Source organism: Zingiber officinale, chromosome 8A (genome assembly GCF_018446385.1).
Source record: "Zingiber officinale cultivar Zhangliang chromosome 8A, Zo_v1.1, whole genome shotgun sequence".
Lineage (NCBI taxonomy): Eukaryota > Viridiplantae > Streptophyta > Magnoliopsida > Zingiberales > Zingiberaceae > Zingiber > Zingiber officinale.
Window position 1 is genome coordinate 73,561,984 of NC_056000.1, and position 20,971 is coordinate 73,582,954.

Genomic DNA, 20,971 nt, shown 5'->3' on the forward strand with positions numbered 1-20,971 from the left:
CGCCTCCAAGCTTGCTTCGCAGCCAGCTCAGGTTTTTCACCCGAGGCGCCTCCAAGCTCCATGGAGGCGCCTCGGTACTGTTCATCCGAGACCAATTTTACACTTTGGTCCCTACAAGATACGTTAAACACAAAATACCATGCAGCACAAAGTTAGCTCATAACACATAAGTGATAGTATAAAAGTGAAAGTTTGACAGTCTCCGGACTGTCCGAGTCTGACTTCGGGTTTCCTACCGGAAACCCTAGGTCGACCCGACGCCTACTGTTCCCTTGGCGGGGAATGCGTCCTCACCTACTCCACTCAGGAGATTTACTTGCTGCCAGTGCGATCCTCCAGATCGACTGGACTTTTGCTCAGCACTCGAAGCTTCCGGATTTTCTGCTGGGCATCCGCTTCCCGGCTAGTCCAGTCTTTCACCTGGTTCGCGACACCAGGACTTTTCACCTAGGGTTACCACCCCCTAGGACTTTTGCCAGAAGCCTTCGACCTGCCAAGATTTTCCGCATAGGGTTACCACCCCCTATGACCTAGGGTTACCACCCCCTAGGGTTTTTACCTGCCTAACCACAGTTAGGACTTTCCTGAAACACTTAGTCAAGCACGTTAGATCACAACACATCTTAACTTTGAATCCTTTGCCATTATCAAAACTCAGGTTCGATCGTCGGATGCTTCCTGCACCAACAATCTCCCCCTTTTTGATTATGGCAACTCAAATTCAAAGTTAAGTAAAACAAATGCATACGTATATTAAAAGATTTTAAGTGAGTAAGCTTAAGTATATAAATTCAAATAAAAGCATAACTTAAGCTAACACTTAAACTTTGTGAAGCTCCCCCTTAATACAGGGCTTCCTTTTATTTTTGAATTAGGTAGATTTTTACTTTTTGAATTTCCTACTCTCCCCCTTTGCCATTTATCAAAAAATAAGTCAGTTTCAAGCCATTTTTAATTTTTCTTAGGAAAAAATAGATTAGGCTTATGAATGGTAAATTACTCTGGAAAAAATTTAACTAAGTTTAAAAGGCTAATACTTAGTAGACTATTAAGAACGATTTTAGCCACTTTTGAAACTTAGTTGATTTTGAAATATACTTAGCTAAATTTGAAGTCTCTTTTTTACTTAGCAAAAAACATTTTGAAAGCAATGATACTTTTAGGTAAGTAAAAAATGGCTTAGCAAGAATTTATAAAAAGTTAGATTTGAAGGTTGGCTAAGTTTGAAAAAATTGAAGGTTTCTATATGAACTACTTAGCTTAGTCTTTTGCAAACAATGAATTTTGAAAATAGAGCTTAAGTTAAAAAGACACTTAGTTTAATTTTGACTAATACTTAATGTTGAAAACATAGGAGTAAGAACTTTTTAATTATTAGGACGAAGAGGGAGAAACTAAAATTTAATTTAATTAAATTGGTTGGTTCTTAAGTCCAAGCATGAGTCAAGTGAAATAGTTGTTAATTTATTAATTTATTTTGATCAGGTATCAGAGCCCTAAAGTACAAGCATGCTTAAACTTAATATTTCCTTCACCAACTGTCTAACCTTTAGCTACTTGCTGATTGCCTAGAGGGCAACTTCTTTCACTTGGTTAGTCGAGTTAAATCATTTAGTCCAGGTAGATTTGACTAGAGCTGGAAGACTTGACTTGATTACTGTTAATAAAGTATTTAACACCCAGACTCATATTGATGCACAGAAATAAGCATTCTTGAGTCCAGGTTGTACCCTATGCATCTCACACCATTCTATGTTTTACAAACACAAGCAAGGTATACCTAGGTGTTTGTGAGATGCTCTGGCTTAAGTCTAGGGGAACATGATTTCTAGGGGAAAAGCCTAGGCTAAGTCCAACTTTTGAAAAATCTAACAAATTGGGATTTTGAAATAAATATTTTCCTAGAGTTATTAAAAATAAATAGACCCAGATTATTTGAAACTAAGTAAATTGTTGACTAGCAAGCATGCAAATAAGTAGATATCACTTCAAGAAGGTCTAACAAAATAAATAGATAGTGAAGTGTAAGTTTCCATAGTCAACAGTCCATAGTACAATGCATAAAAGGGTCATATCAAAGAGTAGGATCGTCTACTCGAGGAGCATTAGCTGGCGGGTCATCAGTGGGAGGTGGTGCCTGGGGATGCTCGGGTGCTGGCTGACCTAGACGTCGTATCTCGTCTCGAAGGGAGGTAAATCCGGTAGCCATCTCGAATCGAAGGGAGAGAACTATCCGTCATGTCTGGATGGACTCGACCTCGAGTCGAGCAAGTCTGTCCTCGACGGAGAGTGGTGCAGAGGTCGAAGGTCCGGCTGAGGTGGATGGCCCGGCAGACGAGGAAGGATTCGTGAAAAAATCCTCAGCTAAGAAATCGGCCCACTCCTCTCCCTCGCCTGGTATATCCTCAGCCTCTGGAGCGATAGGGGCAGCGGCTGGCTGTGGTCGTCCTGTCCAGGCTAGAACTCCATCAGCGGTGACCTCAGCATGGGCTAGTCTACAACTGCAGGACCCTAGCTCGTCATATATGGTTAGAGGGATGACTGTCCCTCTGGTCACATCTATGCCCTCTATGGTCAAAAATAAGCGTGTCAAAATATGACAATAGGGCATGTATACTATACTGGAAGTGACTGCCCCAGATGCACAAATGATGTTCTGGAACATATGCAAGGCTATATCGATATCTAATCGATAACACAAGGCGTACAAGAAAAATGAGTGTGAAGACCGCATCTTCGGGACATCCCGAGATGAGATCGGCAAAATACATGCTGTCAGGACCCTATACATCACATAGTCCTGAACCCGAAGAGAGACTGACCTGAACTCAGTCAGGCCAAGAGATCTCTCTTCCCCGAAGAAATACGTATAGATAGTATCTAACGTAATATGGGAGCAGGGATCGCCAAATGGTAGTTCCCTACTGGGGTAGCATAGGAAAGTAGACTCTGAAACCCTAAGTCCTAGGGTGGTGCGTAACAAAGTGGGAGTAAGCTCAATGTCAGTGACAACTACTCTGGTGGAGTACGTACTATTATCAACCCTCTCAAGGTTGTGATAGAACTGTGCACATAATTCATGATTTACTGTATCAGTGCAGTAAATCAGTTGGTCCAGCTGATAGTGCTCTATCATCTGGATAGATGGCTGGCAAAACTGAGTAAAAAAGGACCTATTTACGTATCTAGGTTTGATAGGATCAAAAGTGTACCTAGCAAAGGTATCCCTAAGACGTACAGTAGGGAATCTGATATCTGCTGATGGAAGTCTAGCTGGAGAAGGATCAACGTGACGACGCTTCTTATTTTCAAGCATTTTACACAAAAATTGGCAGAACAAACACAAATATTGTGTAAAAATTGATTGGAAAGTATTGAGATTATACCTAGGAGGCATTGCTAGATGTAGGAGAGGAAAAACCGGGTTGAAGGCGCCTTGGTTGCTAGAAATCGCACACGGAAATCGTGTGGAACGCGGCCGGAAAATGTAACAGAAAGGATTCTGTTCTGGGAAAACTCGAGGTTGAAGGCGCCATAGAATTGATGAAGGCGCCTTGAATGGTTTGTTTGAGGCACCTCAGTTTGATCTAATTAAGGCGCCTTAAGACGATGCGGCAGGAATTTTCCCACCGCTTGCCAGAGCGCCTCCCTTTGGTGGGAGGCACCTCTAATAAGCGCCACGCGGTTTTTTTTTTTTTTAAATTAATTTTGAAAAGGTTTTAAGTTAATGATTTCTAAAATATTATTAAATGTGAAAATAATTTTAAGTTTGTTAAATTTGAAAATAATTTTAAGTTTGTTAAATTTGAAAATATTTTAAGTTTATTAAATTTGAAAATAATTTTAAGTTTATTAAATTTGAAAATAATTTTAAGTTTATTAATTTTGAAAATAATTTTAAGTTTATTAAATTTGAAAATAATTTTAAGTTTGTTAAATTTGAAAATATTTTAAGTTTATTAAATTTGAAAATAATTTAAGTTTATTAAATTTGAAAATAATTTTAAGTTTATTAAATTTGAAAATAATTTTAAGTTTGTTAAATTTGAAAATATTTTAAGTTTGTTAAATTTGAAAATAATTTTAAGTTTATTAAATTTGAAAATAATTTTAAGTTTGTTAAATTTGAAAATAATTTTAAGTTTATTAAATTTTAAAATAAAATCTGTATTCCCAATTTAATTTGACTTTATTTTTATTCCAAATTTAATTTGAATTAATGTTTATTCCAATTTAATTTGAATTAATTTTTATTCTTTAGTTATCTCACCTGATCTAAATTTTCAATCAGGGTATCTTATAATTGTTATGAGATGAATTATGATTGAATTTTAGGGTCTGGTTTAACTTTGTGTTAGATTCAGGTTTAGCTTTGGGTTCAATAAGTAGGCATTCTTTGGATAAACTTCTGGGCTATGTTGAGTCACAAGGAACTCATTAAAGTAATCATGCCTTCGAGGTTTTCCAAATAGTCCTACCCATTGAACTTAATACTAAACCTTTGTCTAACTAGTTAGGATCCATTTAAGGGCAGCTTCGGTCAGTTCCACTTGGCCAAATGCACCAGGTCGAAGACATATCTTCCTAGACATGCGATGCCCAAGCTTCCCTAACGTACTATCATCCAAAAACTTCACCAGTACCGTGGGTCAAGTTAAACCTAACCCATTTTATCTAACCTTAATTACCCTGCTGGGTAGTCTACTCTTGTTTACCCATTTCAGGTAGATTAAGTTCGGTTACCCAGTCGGGTAGTTTAGTTGGGGGTGCCAGCTATTCTGGATCCTCCTTTTATTTTTATTTGATTTAAACTGAATTATTTTCGAATTGAACTTTGAATTTTGAACTAAATTTGAATTTTAATTTAATTTTGAATTTTTTAATTAGATTTTGAATTTGACTTTGAATTTTAAATTTTAATTTTAATGATTTTTCTATTAACTCCCCCTGGATCATAGCCTCGATATGGCCTATCGAGGTAGTGTATTTGATCCTTCGGGACCCAGTATTGACCAAGTCCAACTTGATTGACCAATTTGGACTTGGGGACCCATGCTTGGATTACCTTACTATTTGGTTTGTTTATTAAGGATAAATAAGATTTATATTTCTTTTTGGTTTTGTATCCTAGCCCAGTTCTATTATAAATGACTCTTTGTGTCCCAAGAATTAAGTCAAGATTCTTGGAACCTAAAGAAAACCGTTCTAAAGTATTTTTTAAATTCTTGACCTAATTTTTCAGACCAGAGTTTTCTTCCTCAAAATTTTGAACTTGAGTTGAATTTCCAGTCTGAACTTGGTCAGGTAATGATTTAGAGTTAATTACTTCTTTAAGGACTACTATTTCCTTTAGAAGTGACTTGACCTTAAGGTTCGACTTAGCTAGTTTGCGCAACAAATAATTGACTAGATTATTTAGACGAGGGATACTTACAGCTGGATCTGGCCCTTCGGAATCGGATACAGATCCGTGGCTTCACTCGGACTCGTCCTCCGACTCACTCTCGCTCTTGGATCCGTCAATCTGGTCCCTGGCCATTAGAGCAAGTAGGCTTGTTTGATCAAGTTCGTCGTCGTCGTCTTCCGAAGAAGATTCGTCCCACGTCGCCTTCAGGGCCTTCTTCCTTCTCTTCTTCTTAGCTTCCTTTTGATTTGGGCAGTTGGCCTTGATGTACTCCTTCTGCTTGCACCCGTAGCAGATAACTTCGAACTTACCTTTTGAACTTGGTTGAACCTCCTTGGTTTGTACCACCTTCTTTAGATCTTTCTTGTTGAAGCCCTTCTTCTTCTTGTAGAGCTTCTTTACGAGGTTCACGAGCTCCGTTGTTAGTTCGTCGTCTTCATTGTCTGAGTCGGGATCTTCTTCCGATTCAGGTTCAGTTCTTCGTCATTCTCTCGGTTCGCGTGTTCGACTGGCACCTACAATCAAAGCAACCCCCTTCTCGGTTGGCTATGCATTAGTCTGCTCATGTAATTCAAACTCACAGAATAATTCATCTAACTTTATTGAAGATAAATCCTTGGAGACTTTGTAAGCATCTACCATTGATGCCCACAATGTGCTCTTCGGAAACGAGTTTAGTGTGTACCTTATGACGTCCCGATTCTCTATCTTTTGCCCGATTCCGTGGAGAGAGTTGAGGATGTCTTGAATTCTTGTGTGTAGTGAACTCTCCGTCTCACCTTCCTGCATTTTTAGATTATATAATTTATTAAGTAGTAAATCACGTTTACTCACCTTTGTGTCGGAGGTTCCCTCGTGAAGTTCAATCAGCTTTTCCCAAAGCTCCTTTGCTGATGAGAATGGACCAACTTTGTTGAGCTCCTCTTTGGTCAATCCACACTGGAGGGTGCAGGTAGCTCTGGCGTTGGCTTCCACTTTCTTGATGAGGGAGGGTTCCCAGTCTTTGCAGGGAGTAGGTTTGCCATCAGTGTCAGTCGGTAGTTGAAATCCAGTTCGGATGATCATCCACATCTTGAACTGGATCTTTAGAAACATCTCTATACGTCCCTTCCAGTACCCGAAATCTTCTCCGAAGAAGAGCGGGGGACGGATGGTGCTGAAACCCTCTTGTTGGGCCATTGAGAGAATATGCAAAAAGGAATAGAAAAAAAATATGTCCCAAGACTACGTCTTGGATTAGCAGTGCGGGAGTAAAGACTTGAAAAGAGAACTAACTCGAGTGGTGTTGCACCAACCTCGAGCGAAATTGATACGAACGAACAAAAAAAAACTGGAATATAGTAATAGTACTAATTTCAGTTGACTCCGAAAAATTTAAAACATTGTGAAAAAATTACGTGATTGGTGGTTGCACCAGATCAACGCTACCCCGCTCTGATACCAATTATTGGATCGAGACGCGCTAGAGGGGGGGTTGAATAGCACTCGCGGCTATTTTGTTTCGATTATCGGAATTGTAAAGGCGTAAGAGTTAAAGCAGCGGAATAAACAGAGAACAATCACACAGAAAGACACAGGAGATTTTACTTCGTTCGGAGCCTAGATCGACTCCTACTCGAAGGCCCGCGATCCTTGATCGCTTTGCGTGGGCAACAACTATAAGCTCGATAAAAATGATTACAAGATGAAGTACAATAGCTAACAATAAACAGTTGAATTATACCGACGACAGTGAGAAAAACTGAAGTTTCGGAGCTCCGGGTTGTCGGGTGGTTGTCACAGCAGTTCGGGATCGTGTCGTTAGCAGCTGGTCGCAGAGAGATTACTTGGAATTGCTTGTTGTGAGCTGCTGGTCGAGATCCCTTATAAAGGGTGTTCAAGGCACCTTCTACTGTTCACCAAGGCGCCTTGAATGAGCCGAGTCAACCGCGGAGATATGGGCTGAACTGGTTGAACCTTATCAGGTTCAAGGCGCCTTCAGCCTCTCCAAGGCGCCTTCATCAAGCTGTCCAAGGCGCCTTGGCTTCCTTCAAGACGCCTCCAAGCTTGCTTCACAGCCAGCTCAAGTTTTGCACCCGAGGCGCCTCCAAGCTCCATGGAGGCACCTCGGTACTGTTCATCCGAGGCCAATTTTGCACTTTGGTCCCTGCAAGATATGTTAAACACAAAAATACCCTGTAGCACAAAGTTAGCTCATAACACATAAGTGATAGTATAAAAGTGAAAGTTTGACAGTCTCTGGACTGTCCAAGTCTGACTTCGGGTTTCCTACTGAAAACCCTAGGTCGACCCGACGCCTACTGTTCCCTCTGCGGGGAACGAGTCCTCACCTACTCCACTTAGGAGATTTACCTGCTGCCAGTGCGATCCTCCAGATAGACTGGACTTTTGCTCAGCACTCGAAGCTTCCGGACTTTCTGCTAGACATCCGCTTCCCGGCTAATCCAGTCTTTCACCTGGTTCGCGACACCAGGACTTTCCACCTAGGGTTACCACCCCCTAGGACTTTTGCTTGAAGCCTTCGACCTGCCAAGACTTTCCACATAGGGTTACCACCCCCTATGACCTAGGGTTACCACCCCCTAGGGTTTTTACCTGCCTAACCACAGTAAGGACTTTCCTGAAACACTTAGTCAAGCACGTTAGATCACAACACACCTTAACTTTGAATCCTTTGCCATTATCAAAACTCAGGTTCGATCGTCGGATGCTTCCCGCACCAACAGTACTATTTGTGGACCAGAGGCGCAGCGGAAAAAGAAGCAAGATACACGTGGCGACTAGACCCGATTGCAGTGGCTAAAGATGACAGCTGTTAGGGTTAGCAGCACACAGAGGACAGTGATGGAAAAGGGCATAATAGTTGGAAAATTATTTTTCCATATTTATTACTTTATTTGTTGTGATGTGTGTGTGCATGGTTAAAATTCCTCACCTCAAATAACTAAGTGGGAGAGGGATTAATAAATAAATTCCACGGTCTCCATTATTGGTTTGTAAGTGATACAACAAACTTACGTGTTGGCTCTAAGTGCCTCCCTCCACAACGGATGAGTTTGTTTGCGGATCACTAGATTAAACTTTCTTTATGGATGGTTATAGAAAATTATTTAGGAGTGTGTGATCTTCTCCAACTGAAGGGGCACAATCCTATTTAATGGACTAAGTATCAAGTAATGGTATACACTTAAGCACATTTAATAGTATCCTCCTCAATTGAGTCACTGCTATTATTTGCGTGACCAAAGGAAAACCAATTATTAATTTTATTTGTCATAAAATTAGGATGATAAGATAATAAAATTAATGGGTAAAACCCCCTCTTATAAATGTTTGAATTTGTATATGTCCACACTAACGTGGCATGCAAAATTCACGGTGTTTTGAGGTGTTGGTAAATTTAAATAGTATTATTTGAGGAATCAATATTATTCTAAATTTAGAGTCTTGACCAAAACTTATTTTGTGATTCTTAGGATGACTTTCAACCCACTGGCTATTATACTGAAAGAGAACAAACTTGCTGGTCCCAACTACATAGATTGGAAAAGAAACCTGGGCATTGTCCTAACTGCTGAAAGCTATAAGTTTATACTGTTAGAGGTCTGCCCTAATGTGCCTAATAGTGATTCTAGTGAAGAGGAGATTGAGTATCATAGGAAATGGGTCAAGGCAGATGGGATGGCGCGGAGTTACATTTGGCTTTTATATCAAATGTGCTGCAACATCAGCATCAGACCATGCCTACTGGCCATGACATGATATACAATCTCAAGGAACTCTTCAGACACTATAATCAGGCTGACATGAAAGACCGTATGATCTCTAGGTACTGGACTAAAAGCAAGAATGAAGAAGCTGAAAGGTAAGTGCTTCATTTGCAAGCAGTCTGGACATTTGTAGGTGGACTATCCTCGGAAGAGAACAATATAGGTATATCTTATTCTCTAGTAGTTGGAACATGTTTAGTGGTGTTATCTACCGGTACCTGGCCTATAGATATGATAATCACTAATCATGTCTGCAAATCATTGCAGGGGTTCCAAGAAACCCGACAACTATACGAAGGAGAAAGTCACTGTTTACATGGGCAATGCTACAGAAGTAGCAGTTGTTGCAGTGGGAGATGTTTATAGGAATAAAATATTAGTTTTAAGAAGTTGTCTTTACGTACCAAGTTTTAGAAAGAACTTGATTTTAGTTTCTAAAATAATACAAGGATGGATATTCTGTCTATTTATGATAGCAAAGGTGTTATCAAGATAAATAGGGAAGTTATCTGTTCTGATACGTTCGTTGACAATTTATATACTCTAAATCCAATAACTCCCAAGATGCAACAAATGAAAATTAATAACACATCTTCTAAATCTAATAAGAGAAAGGAACCTTCGAAAATGAACCAAACATATCTTTGGCATCTAAGGCTTGGTCATATTAACTTGAGTGGGATTCAAAGGACTCTTGGGTTCATTAGCGTTGGAAAAGTTTCCAACTTGCGAATCTTGCTTGGAAGAAAAAATGACCAAGATACCTTTTAAGGCCAAGGGGTATAAAGCCAAAGATGTGTTAGAACTGATTCATTCTGATTTGTGTGGTCCTATATCTATCCAGGCAAGAGGTGGTTTCGAATATTTTGTCTCTTTTATAAATGACTATTCGAGATATGGATATATTTACCTAATGCGTCGCAAGTCTGAATGCTTTGATAAGTTCAAAGAGTACAAGGCTGATGTGGAGAAATGTCATGGTAAAAGTATCAAGACACTACGGTCTGATTGTGGTGGCGAATACCTCTTTAGAGAGTTTAGGAATTACTTATCAGAGGCTGGGATTCAATCCCAATTGTCTGCACCTGGTACACCCTAACAGAATGGTGTGGCGGAACGAAGGAATATGACTCTTATGGAAATGGTTAGATCGATGATGAGTTATTCAGAATTGGATATGCTCTGTAAACAACAGTGTGCATTCTGAATATGGTACCTTCTAAATCAATACCCTTTACTCCCATGGAATTGTGGAATGAGTGTAAGCCTAGTCTGAATCATATTCGGATATGGGGTAGTCTAGCACATGTGCTGAAGGGAGATACTGACAAGTTGGAATCATGTACAGAAGTTTGTCTGTTTGTGGGATATCCTAAAGGAACGAAAGGTAGTTCATTTTATAATCCTAAAAATTAGAAGATCATTGTTAGCACCAATGCTCAATTTTTAGAGGAAAATTATGTAATGAACCATAAGCCCATGAGTGAAATTGTTCTAGAAGAACTTAGAGAGGACACATTTACTTTAGTACCAATAATGCAAGATGAAATATCACAAGAAACTGCAACACATATCACAAATGATACACAACAATAGATAGTGTCTCATCGTAGTGGGAGGGTTGTTAGGCAACCTGAAAGATTCATATTTTTGGGAGAGTCGTCGGACTTGATCCCTGGTGAATATGAACCTAATCCCCGGACATATGACGAAGCACTCCAAGATAAAGATGTAGTATCTTGGCAAAGAACGATGAATTCTGAAATAGAATCTATGTATTTTAATAAGGTCTAGCTTGTAGAACCATCAAATGGTGTAAAAGCCGTTAGATGTAAGTGGATCTACAAAGGAAAAGAGGGACAGATGTGTTAGAGTGTATACTAAAATCCTAGCTTTTGGTATAAACATTTATCTAGAAATAAGAATCACATTGGTCAAATGTCTACATTTATGATAAATGTAGTTGTTCAATTAATTTATATTGTAGATAACATGGTGTGTGGTGTCACACACAGAGGATCATGTTATCAGCACCTTATAAATTATAAACACACGACCAAGATGGAAAGGAACAAACCATTGGAAGGTCGTAGTGTAATTAGGTATTAGTTTATCTTAACTATATAATTACACTAGTACACTTAGAGTGTATTGAGTAGGACCATTAGAGGTCATTTCTTTTTATACTGACTTTATAAAGGAATAAAGACCTCAGTTATTATGGAAGTGTGTGCTCTTAATCCTAATATAATAACAAGCACATATGTTTGATATTTATTTCTTTAATTTATCAATGGGTGAGATTTAGTTCAATAAATCAATAAGCCTGATAAGTTGGGAAATGATATCACTTATAGTGTGTGTTGTTGATTATAGAAGAAAACTGTGTCCTAGTGATCTAGGTTGATAATGTCCGCAAGAGGAGCTCATAAGGATTGTCATGTTAAACCCTGTAAGTGGACTTAGTCCGACATGACGATAAGATTGAGTGGTACTACACTTGAACTAAGATATTAATTAAGTGAGTTGTCGGTAACTCATTTAATTAGTGGCCATTCGACATCTTAAACACAGGGAGACTAACACACTCATAATAAGAAGGAGCCCAAAATGTAATTTGGGATTGGTGCGGTAGTTGAATAATAGTTCTTTAGTGGAATGAATTATTATTGATGGAATTAAGTTGTGTGTTCGGGGTGAACACGGGAAGCTTAATTTCATTGAGAGACCAAAACCAATTCCTCCTCTCGATCCCTATCGTAGCCTCTTGTATATAGAGATTTATACCCACCACATACCCACCTTCTTACCCAACCTATAGGGGTCGGCCAAGCCAAGCTTGAAGCTCAAGCTTAGGGCCGACCAAGCCTAAAGGTTGAGCCTTAAGGTGGCCGGCCAATTGCTTGGAGCCCAAGCTTAGGTGGCCGACCACATCATATTAAAAAGGGATTTTTATTAAAATTATTTCTTATGTGAATATCATGGTTTTAAAAGAGAGTTTGAAATTTAAATCTTTCCTTTTATAGCTTTCTACAAAAGTTTAAGAAAAGATTTGAAATCTTTCCTTATTTGTAGATTGAAAGGTAGATTTTAATTTTAAGAAAACTTTCCTTTTTAACCATGTTCATGTTTTAAAAGAGAGTTTAAAAATTAAATATTTCTTCTACAAAAGATTAAGAAAAGATTTAATATCTTTCCTTATTTGTAAATTAAAAGAGATTTTAATTTTTAGAGATAACTTTCTTTTTATCCACATGTTTAAAAGAAAGATTTTAATTTATATAATTTCCTTTTTACAAACCACCATGAAGGGAAAAATTAGTGGAGAAATTTTTTATAAATTTCCGGAAGCAAATAAGGAAGTTTTAATTTATGTTTAAAATTTTATTTGCTTGGAGATTTGAATGTGGCCAGCCATTGTAATTGAAAAAAGGAATTTAATTTTAATTAATTAAAATTTTCTTTTTCATGGCAAAAGAATTAAGGAAGTTTTTATTTAAATTTCCTTATTTGCCAAGACCAAGGATTATAAAAGAAGGGGTAGAGGGGCCTTCATGGCAAACGACTCTATTATTTTTCTCCTCTCTTTTTTTTCCTTGGGTGTGGTCGGCTCCTCCTCTTTCTCTCTTCTCCATCTTGTGGCCGAACCTCATCTCATCCTTGGAGTCCTTGTGGTGGGCGGATCTTGCTTGGAGAAGAAGGAGAGAAAAGGAGGCGATATTTCTAGCATCCCTTGGAGCTTGGTGGTGGACGAACCTCTTCATCTTTGGAGGAGTTTTTGGTGGCAGAAACCTAGAAGGAAGAAGAAGGTGCTTGGTGGTTCTCATCTCGGAAGATCGTTGCCCACACAACGTCCGAGGTTAGAAGAGGAATACGGTAGAAGATCAAGAGGTTATTTTTGCTTACAAAGAAAGGTATAACTAGTAATTGTTTTTCGCGTCATACTAGTTTTCTTTGTATAGTTATTTTTGGAAATACCAAATACAAGAGGCATATGATTCTAGAGTTTTCGGATTTGTTTCGAGGTTGTGTTTCTTTTCTTTTATTTTTTGAATTTGTGATTCGATTGTTCCTTTTGGTTAACCTAGAGTTATTTAAGAAAATTAAATATTAGCTTTCCTTAAAAGGCTTTGTCTAGGCGGTGGTGGTTGCTCCCATATCCAAGAAGGCCATGTGCCTCACCATGCAGTCCTGGAAGCCAATTTTGGAAATTAATATTTAATGGAATTAATAGCATAGGTGGATTTGAATCAATAGTGTTAAGTTCCGCTTGCGATTCAAATCTAAACCATTAAGAACAGATAAGTTAAATTTGGAATCAATGATGTTAAGTTCTGTCTGCGATTCCTAATTTAACTTCTAAAGAATACAATAGGTTATTTAAGGAAATGTTCGATACTTGTATAAAATTTTTGTATAGTGGAACCGGTATGATTTTCCTAGGACTAACCAACAAGATGGGAAGGTAGAAACCTTCAAAGCAAGGCTTGTTGCGAAGGGGTATACTCAGAAAGAGAGAATCGACTATGAGGAAACCTTTTCGCCGGTGGCCATGCCTAAGTCTATCCAGATACTCTTATCTATTGCTGCTCATATGTATTATGAGGTCTGGCAAATGGATGTCAAGACAGCTTTCCTTAACGGAAGTCTTGAAGAGAACATCCATATGAAGCAACCAGAGGGGTTCATAGCAAAGGGAAAAAAGCATCTAGCTTGTAAGCTCAATTGGTCGATTTATCGACTGAAGCAAGCTTCAAGATCTTGGAACATCCGGTTTAATGAAGTAATCCAGTTATATGGATTTATTCAGTGTCCGGATGAGTCTTGTGTATACAAGAAGTATGATGGAAACATGGTGGTATTTCTTGTACTATACGTATATGCCATTTTTGATAGTTGGAAACAATATCAAAGTGTTGTCGGAAGTAAGAATATGATTGTCCAAGTAATTCGATATGAAGGACTTGGGTGAATGCGCACATATTCTCGAGATCAAAGTAATAAGGGATCATAAGAAAAGAATGTTGTGCTTATCTCGAGCTTCGTATATTGATACTATCCTAGCTCATTTTAGCATGCAAGACTCCATGAAAGGTTTTTGTACCTTTTGGGCATGGAGTATATTTATCTAAAGAGATGTCTCCGAAGACATCAAAAGAGATAGAATAAATGAAGGCAGTTCCTTATGCTTCAGCTATAGGAAGCCTAATGTATGCTATGCACGAGACTAGATATCTATTTTGCTATGGGCATGGTTAGCAGATATCAAAGTAACCCAGGACCAGGGACACTGGACTGCCGTAAAGCATATATTAAAGTACCTTAAAGGGACTAGAGATTATATGATAGTTTACAAAGTAGATGATTTTCTCCCTATGGGATACACGGATTTTGACTTCCAATCATATAGGGACAATAATAAGTCGAACTCGGGGTTTTGTGTTTACCTTAGGAGGTAAAGTCATAACAATGGAGGAGTGTTAAGCATAGATGCTTTTTTGGACTCCACCATAGAAGCTGAGTATGTGGCAGTCTTTGAGACAGGTGTAGAAGCTGAATGACTCAGTAACTTCATGATGGACTTAGATGTGATTTTTGGTTTGCCCAAAATTATTGGTGCAGTAGCAAACTCGAAGGAACCATGAGCCCATAAGGCAAGTAAACACATAGAGTGTAAGTACCACCCAATACGAGACATCGTATAATGAGGAGAAGATGTTGTCGGCTAGATTGCATCAGATGATAACCTAGAAGATCGTTTCACTAAGGCCCTTAAGGCAAAAGCTTTTGATGGGTATGTTGAGGGGTTGGAAATAAGATGTATGGCAGGGTATTGTTGGTGCGGGAAGCATCCGACGATCGAACCCGACGTTTTGATAATGGAAAAGGATTCAAAGTTAAGGTATTTTGTGATCTGACAGCTTTGTTGAGTGTTTCAGGAAAGTCCTAGCTGCGGTTAGGCAAAGGGAAAACCCTAGGGGGCGGTAACCCTAGGTCATAGGGGGTGGTAACCCTATGCGGAAAGTCATGGCAAGTCGATGGCTTCAGGCAAAAGTCCTAGGGGGTGGTAACCCTAGATGGAAAGTCCTGGTGTCGCGAACCAGGTGAAAGACTGGACTAGCCGGGAAGCGGATGTCCAACAGAAAGTCCGGAAACGTCGAGTGCTGAGCAAAAGTCCAGTCGATCTGGAGGATCGCACTGGCAACAGGTAAATCTCCTGAGTGGAGTAGATGAGGACGAGTTCCCTGTAGAGGGAACAGTAGGCGTCAGGTCGACCCAGGATTTCCGGTCGGAAATCTGAAGTCAGACCCGGACAGTCCGGAGACTATCGAACTTTCATTCATATTCATGATATTATGTGTGCTAACTTTGTCTTGTAGGATATGTGTGTAGTTTGTAGACTAACACATTGTGCAGGGACAAAAGAGCAACATTAGCCTCGGATGAACACTGTCCGAGGCGCCTCCATGGAGCTTGGAGGCGCCTCAGGTGCAAAGGTGAGCTGACTGCGCGCTGGAGTTGGAGGCGCCTTAAAGGGCAGTGAAGGCGCCTTGGACCGCAGCATGGAGGCGCCTTGAAGGAGCATGAAGGCGCCTTCAGAGGGATAATGCGCGACTTGATCAGTGTTTATCGACGCGTACGACCCGGGGCTTGGAGGCGCCTCGGACAGCCTTGGAGGCGCCTCCAGCACCCTTTATAAGCAGTGTTCGAGCACCTCTTCCAGTACAACTCTCTCCGAATAATCTCTTGTTACGTGCTGCGAACCTAACGACCCAGAAGTGCTGCGACGCGACACCAACGACCCGGAACTACGCTTCTCCATCTTTAGTTGTCGGTATAAAGTTTATGAGCTATAAATTCCTATAATTGTACAAATTATCGTGCTTATAGTTGTTGCCCACCGAAAGCAATCAAGGATCGCGGGCCTTCGAGTAGGAGTCGATCTAAGCTCCGAACGAAGTAAATAGTTTGCCTCTTTGTGTGATTGTTTTTATTTCCGCTGCATTTACTCGAACGGTTTTACGATTCCGAAAAAGTGAAAGCCACGAGCGCTATTCCCCCCCCCCCCCCCTCTAGCGCTTTCGATCCAACAATTGGTATCAGAGCGGGGTCATTTTGAATCGGTGCAACCACCATTCAAAATAATTTTTCCGTGGTGTTTTTCGATTTTTTTTTCGGAGTCAAATTAGAATTAGCTCGATAGCTAAATTCTAATTATTTTTATCGAATCGGTTCTTGCTCAAAGTTGGTACAATACCACTCAAGCTCGTCATTTCTTTTCCTTTCTCCCGCACTACTAATCCAAGACTTAGTCTTGGAACAGAATTCGTTTATTTTTTGTCGTACAGGATAACAAATGGCCCAACAAGAGGGTTACAGTACCGTCCGTCCCCCGCTCTTCACCGGAGAAGATTTCGGATACTGGAAGGGACGGATGGAGACATTTATGAAAACCCAGTTCGAAACATGGATGATCGTCAAGACTAGATTACAACTACCAACTGACAGAGACAGCAAGACTACATCCTACGAAGACTGGGAACCAGCTTTAATCAAGAAGGTGGAAGCTGATGCCAGAGCTACTTGCATTCTCTAGTGCGGTCTTACCAAGGAGGAGCTCAACAGAGTCGGTCCCTTTTCAACCGCAAAGGAACTCTGGGAGAAGCTGATCGAACTCCACGAGGGCACCACCGACACAAAAGTAAGTAAAAGAGATTTATTATTTAATAAATTGTATAATTTAAAAATGCAGGAAGGTGAGACGGCGAGCCAGCTTCACGCGCGCATCCAGGACATTCTCAACTCTCTTCATGCAATTGGACAGAGAGTCGAAAATCGAGACATCATAAGGTACGCATTAAATTCGTTTCCAAGGAGTACATTGTGGGCATCAATGGTAGATGCCTACAAGGTCTCCAAAGATTTATCTTCTTTAAAGTTAGACGAGTTATTTTCTGAATTTGAACTTCATGAACAAACTAATGCACAGCCAACTGAGAAGGGTATTGCCTTGGTTGTAGGTACTAGTCGAACACGTGAACCAAGATCCAGACAAAAAATTGAATCGGAATCAGAAGATGAACCCGACTCAGAAGATTCAGAAGATGAACTGACTAGCGAACTAGTGAATCTCGTGAAGAAGCTCTACAAAAAGAAGAAGGGCTTCAACAAGAAAGATCTGAAGAAGGCAGTTCAATCCAAGGAGGCCCAACCGAGCTCGAAAGTGAAGTTTGAAGTCACCTGCTACAGATGCAACCAGAAAGGACATATCAAAGCCAACTGCCCCAACCAAAAGGAAACCAAAAAGGAAAGAAGAAAGAAGGCCCTTAAGGCAACTTGGGGCGAATCTTCTTCGGAGGACGACGACGACGAACTCGATCAGACGAGTTTACTCGCACTAATGGCCCAGGACCAGATCATCGAGAGCGAGAGCGAGTCTGAGGCCGACTCCGAGCAGAGCCACGGATCCACATCCGTTTCCGAAGGGCCAGACTCCACTGTAAGTATTCCGAGGCTTAATAATTTAGCCAATTATTTACTTCACAAATTAGCTAAGTCAAATCTTAAAATAAAGTCACTTCTCAAGGAAGTAGTTGTCCTTAAAGAAGTAACTGACTCAAAATCCTTACCTGATCAAGTTCAGACTGAAGATTCAACTCAAGTTCAAAAACTTGAGGAAGAAAATTTGAGTTTGAAAAATCAGGTTAAGGATTTAAAAAATACCTTAGAACGATTTTCTTTGGGTTCCAAGAATCTGGACCTAATTCTTGGGACACAAAGAGCCGTCTATAATAGAACTGGGCTAGGATATAAGAGTAAAAAGAAATATAAATCTTATTTATCCCTAATAAACAAACAAAGTAGTAAACCAGTCCAAGCATGGGTCCCCAAGTCCAAGTTGATCAATCAAGTTGGACTTGGCCAATACTGGGTTCCGAAGGATCAAATACACTACCTCGATAGACTATATCGAGGTTATGATCCAAGGGGAGCTAAAAGAAAAACGATCTTAGAAATTAAATTATAAATTCAAAATTCAAAATCAAATTAAAAAATTTGAAATAAAATTATAAATTCAAAATTTAAAAATCAAATTAAAAATTCAAAATAAAATTATAAATTCAAAATTCAAAATCAAATTAAAAATTTGAAATAAAATTATAAATTCAAAATTCAAAATACAAAATTAAAAATTCGAAATTATAAATTCAAAATTCAAAGTTCAAAATTAAAAATTAAAAATTAAAAATTCAAAATCTAATATAGATGGAGGATCCAGACTAGCTGGCACCCCAACTGAACTACCCGACAGGGTAACTGAACCTAATCTACCCGAAATGGGTAAAACAAGAGTAGATTACCCGGCAAGGTAATTAAGATTAGACTAAAACGGGCTAGGTTTAACTTGACCCACAATACTGGTGAAGTTTTTGGATGATAGTACGTTAGGGAAGCTTGGGCATCGCATGTCTAGGAAGATATGACTTCGACCTGGTGCATTTGGCCAAGTGGAACTGACCGAAGCTACCCTTAAATGGATCCTAACTAGTTAGATCAAGGATTAGTATTAAGTTCAATGGGTAGGACTATTTGGGAAACCTCGAAGGTATGGTTACTTTAATGAGCTCCTTGTGACTCACCATCGCCCAGAAGTTTATCCAAAGAATGCTTACTTGTTGAATCCAAAGCTAAACCTGAATCTAACGCAAAGTTAAACCAGACCCTTAAATTCAATCATAAATCATCTCAAAACAATTATAGGGTTCCCTGATTGAAAATTTAGATCGGGTGAGATGACTAAGAAATCAAATTAATTAAACTTAAATTTCAAAATTATTTTTAAACTTAAATTTCAAAATTATTTTTAAACTTAAATTTCAAAATTATTTTTAAACTTAAATTTCAAAATTATTTTTAAAACTTAAATTTCAAAATTATTTTTAAACTTAAATTTCAAAATTATTTTTAAAACTTAAATTTCAAAATTATTTTTAAAACTTAAATTTCAAAATTATTTTTTAAATTTCAAAATTAATTAAACTTAAATTTCAAAATTAATTAAACTTAAATTTCAAAATTATTTTTAAACTTAAATTTCAAAATTATTTTAAAACTTAAATTTCAAAATTATTTTAAACTTAAATTTCAAAATTATTTTTTAAATTTCAAAATTATTTTTAAACTTAAATTTCAAAATTATTTAATTAAACTTAAATTTCAAAAAAAATTTTAAAACCTAAAATTTCAAAAAAAAAATTTAAAACCTAAAATTTCAAAATTATTTCAATTCAAAATTATTTTTCAAAATTATCTCTTCAAAATCCATTAACGTTAAAAATTTTTCAATCTTAAAATCTTTATCTTACTTAAAAAAAAAAAAAAAGGGCGCCTCTTGGAGGCGCCTCCCACACTGGAAGGCGCCTCCAAGAGCGGCGGGAAAGTTCTCGCCGCATCACCATAAGGCGCCTCGGATTGATCCGAGGCGCCTCCTAAACCTACTCAAGGCGCCTTAACACACTTAAGGCGCCTTCAATTCCCAGCTTTAGAAAACGAACAGATTCCTTCTGTTCGTTTTTCTGCCGACGCCGAGCACGTCTTCAGTGTGAAGATTCTAGCAACCAAGGTGCCTTCAAGCCGTTTAATCTCCCCTCAACACTTGACAATGCCTCCTAGGTATAATCTCAATCCTTCCTGATCAAATTTTACGTAAAATTTCTGCTTAATTCTGTCAATTTTTGGTAAAATCATTGAAAATAGGAAGCGCCGACACGTTGATCCTAATCCAGCTAGACTTCCATCAGCAGATATCAGATTCCCTACTATACATCTTAGGGATACCTTTGCTAATTACATTTTTGAACCTATCAAACCTAGATATGTAAATAGGACCTTTTATACCTAGTTTTGTCAGCCATCTATCCAAATGATAGAGCACTATCAACTGGACCAACTGGTTTACTGCACTGATACAGTAAACTAGGAGTTATGTGCACAGTTTTATCACAACCTTGAGAGGGTTGATGATAATAGGTACTCCACCAGAGTCGCTGGCGTTGACATTGAGCTTACTCCCACTTTGTTACGCACCACCCTAGGACTTAGGGTTTCAGAGTCTACCTTCTTATGCTACCCCAGTAGGGACCTGCCATTTGGCGATCCTTACTCCCATATTACGTTAGATACTATCTATACGTATTTCTTCGGGGAAGAGAGACCTACTGGCCTGACTGAGTTCAGGTCAGTCTCTCTTTGGGTTCAGGACTACGTGATGTATAGGGTCCTGACAGCATGTATTCTGCCGATCTCATCTCGGGATGTCCCGAAGATGAGGCCTTCCCACTCATTTTTCCTGTACACCCTGTGTCATCGATTAGATATCGATATAGCCTTGCATATATTGCAGAACATTATCTGTGCATCTGGGACAGTCACCTCCAAGATAGTACACATGCCCTATTGTCATATTTTGACACGCTTCTTTTCGACCATAGAGGGTATAGATGTGACCAGGGGGACAGTCATTCCTCTTACTATATATGACGAGCTAGGATCCCGTAGTTGTAGACTAGTCGGTGCTGATATCACAGCTGATGGAGTTCTAGCTTGGATAGGACGACAACAGCCAACAGCTGCCCCTATCGCTCTAGCAGCCGAGGATATACTAGGCGAGGGAGAGGAGTGGGCTGATTTCTTAGCTGAGGATCTTTTCGCGGATCCTTCCCCATCTGCCAGACCATCCACCTCAGCTGGACCTTCGACCTCTACATCACTCTCCGTCGAGGACAGACTTGCTCGA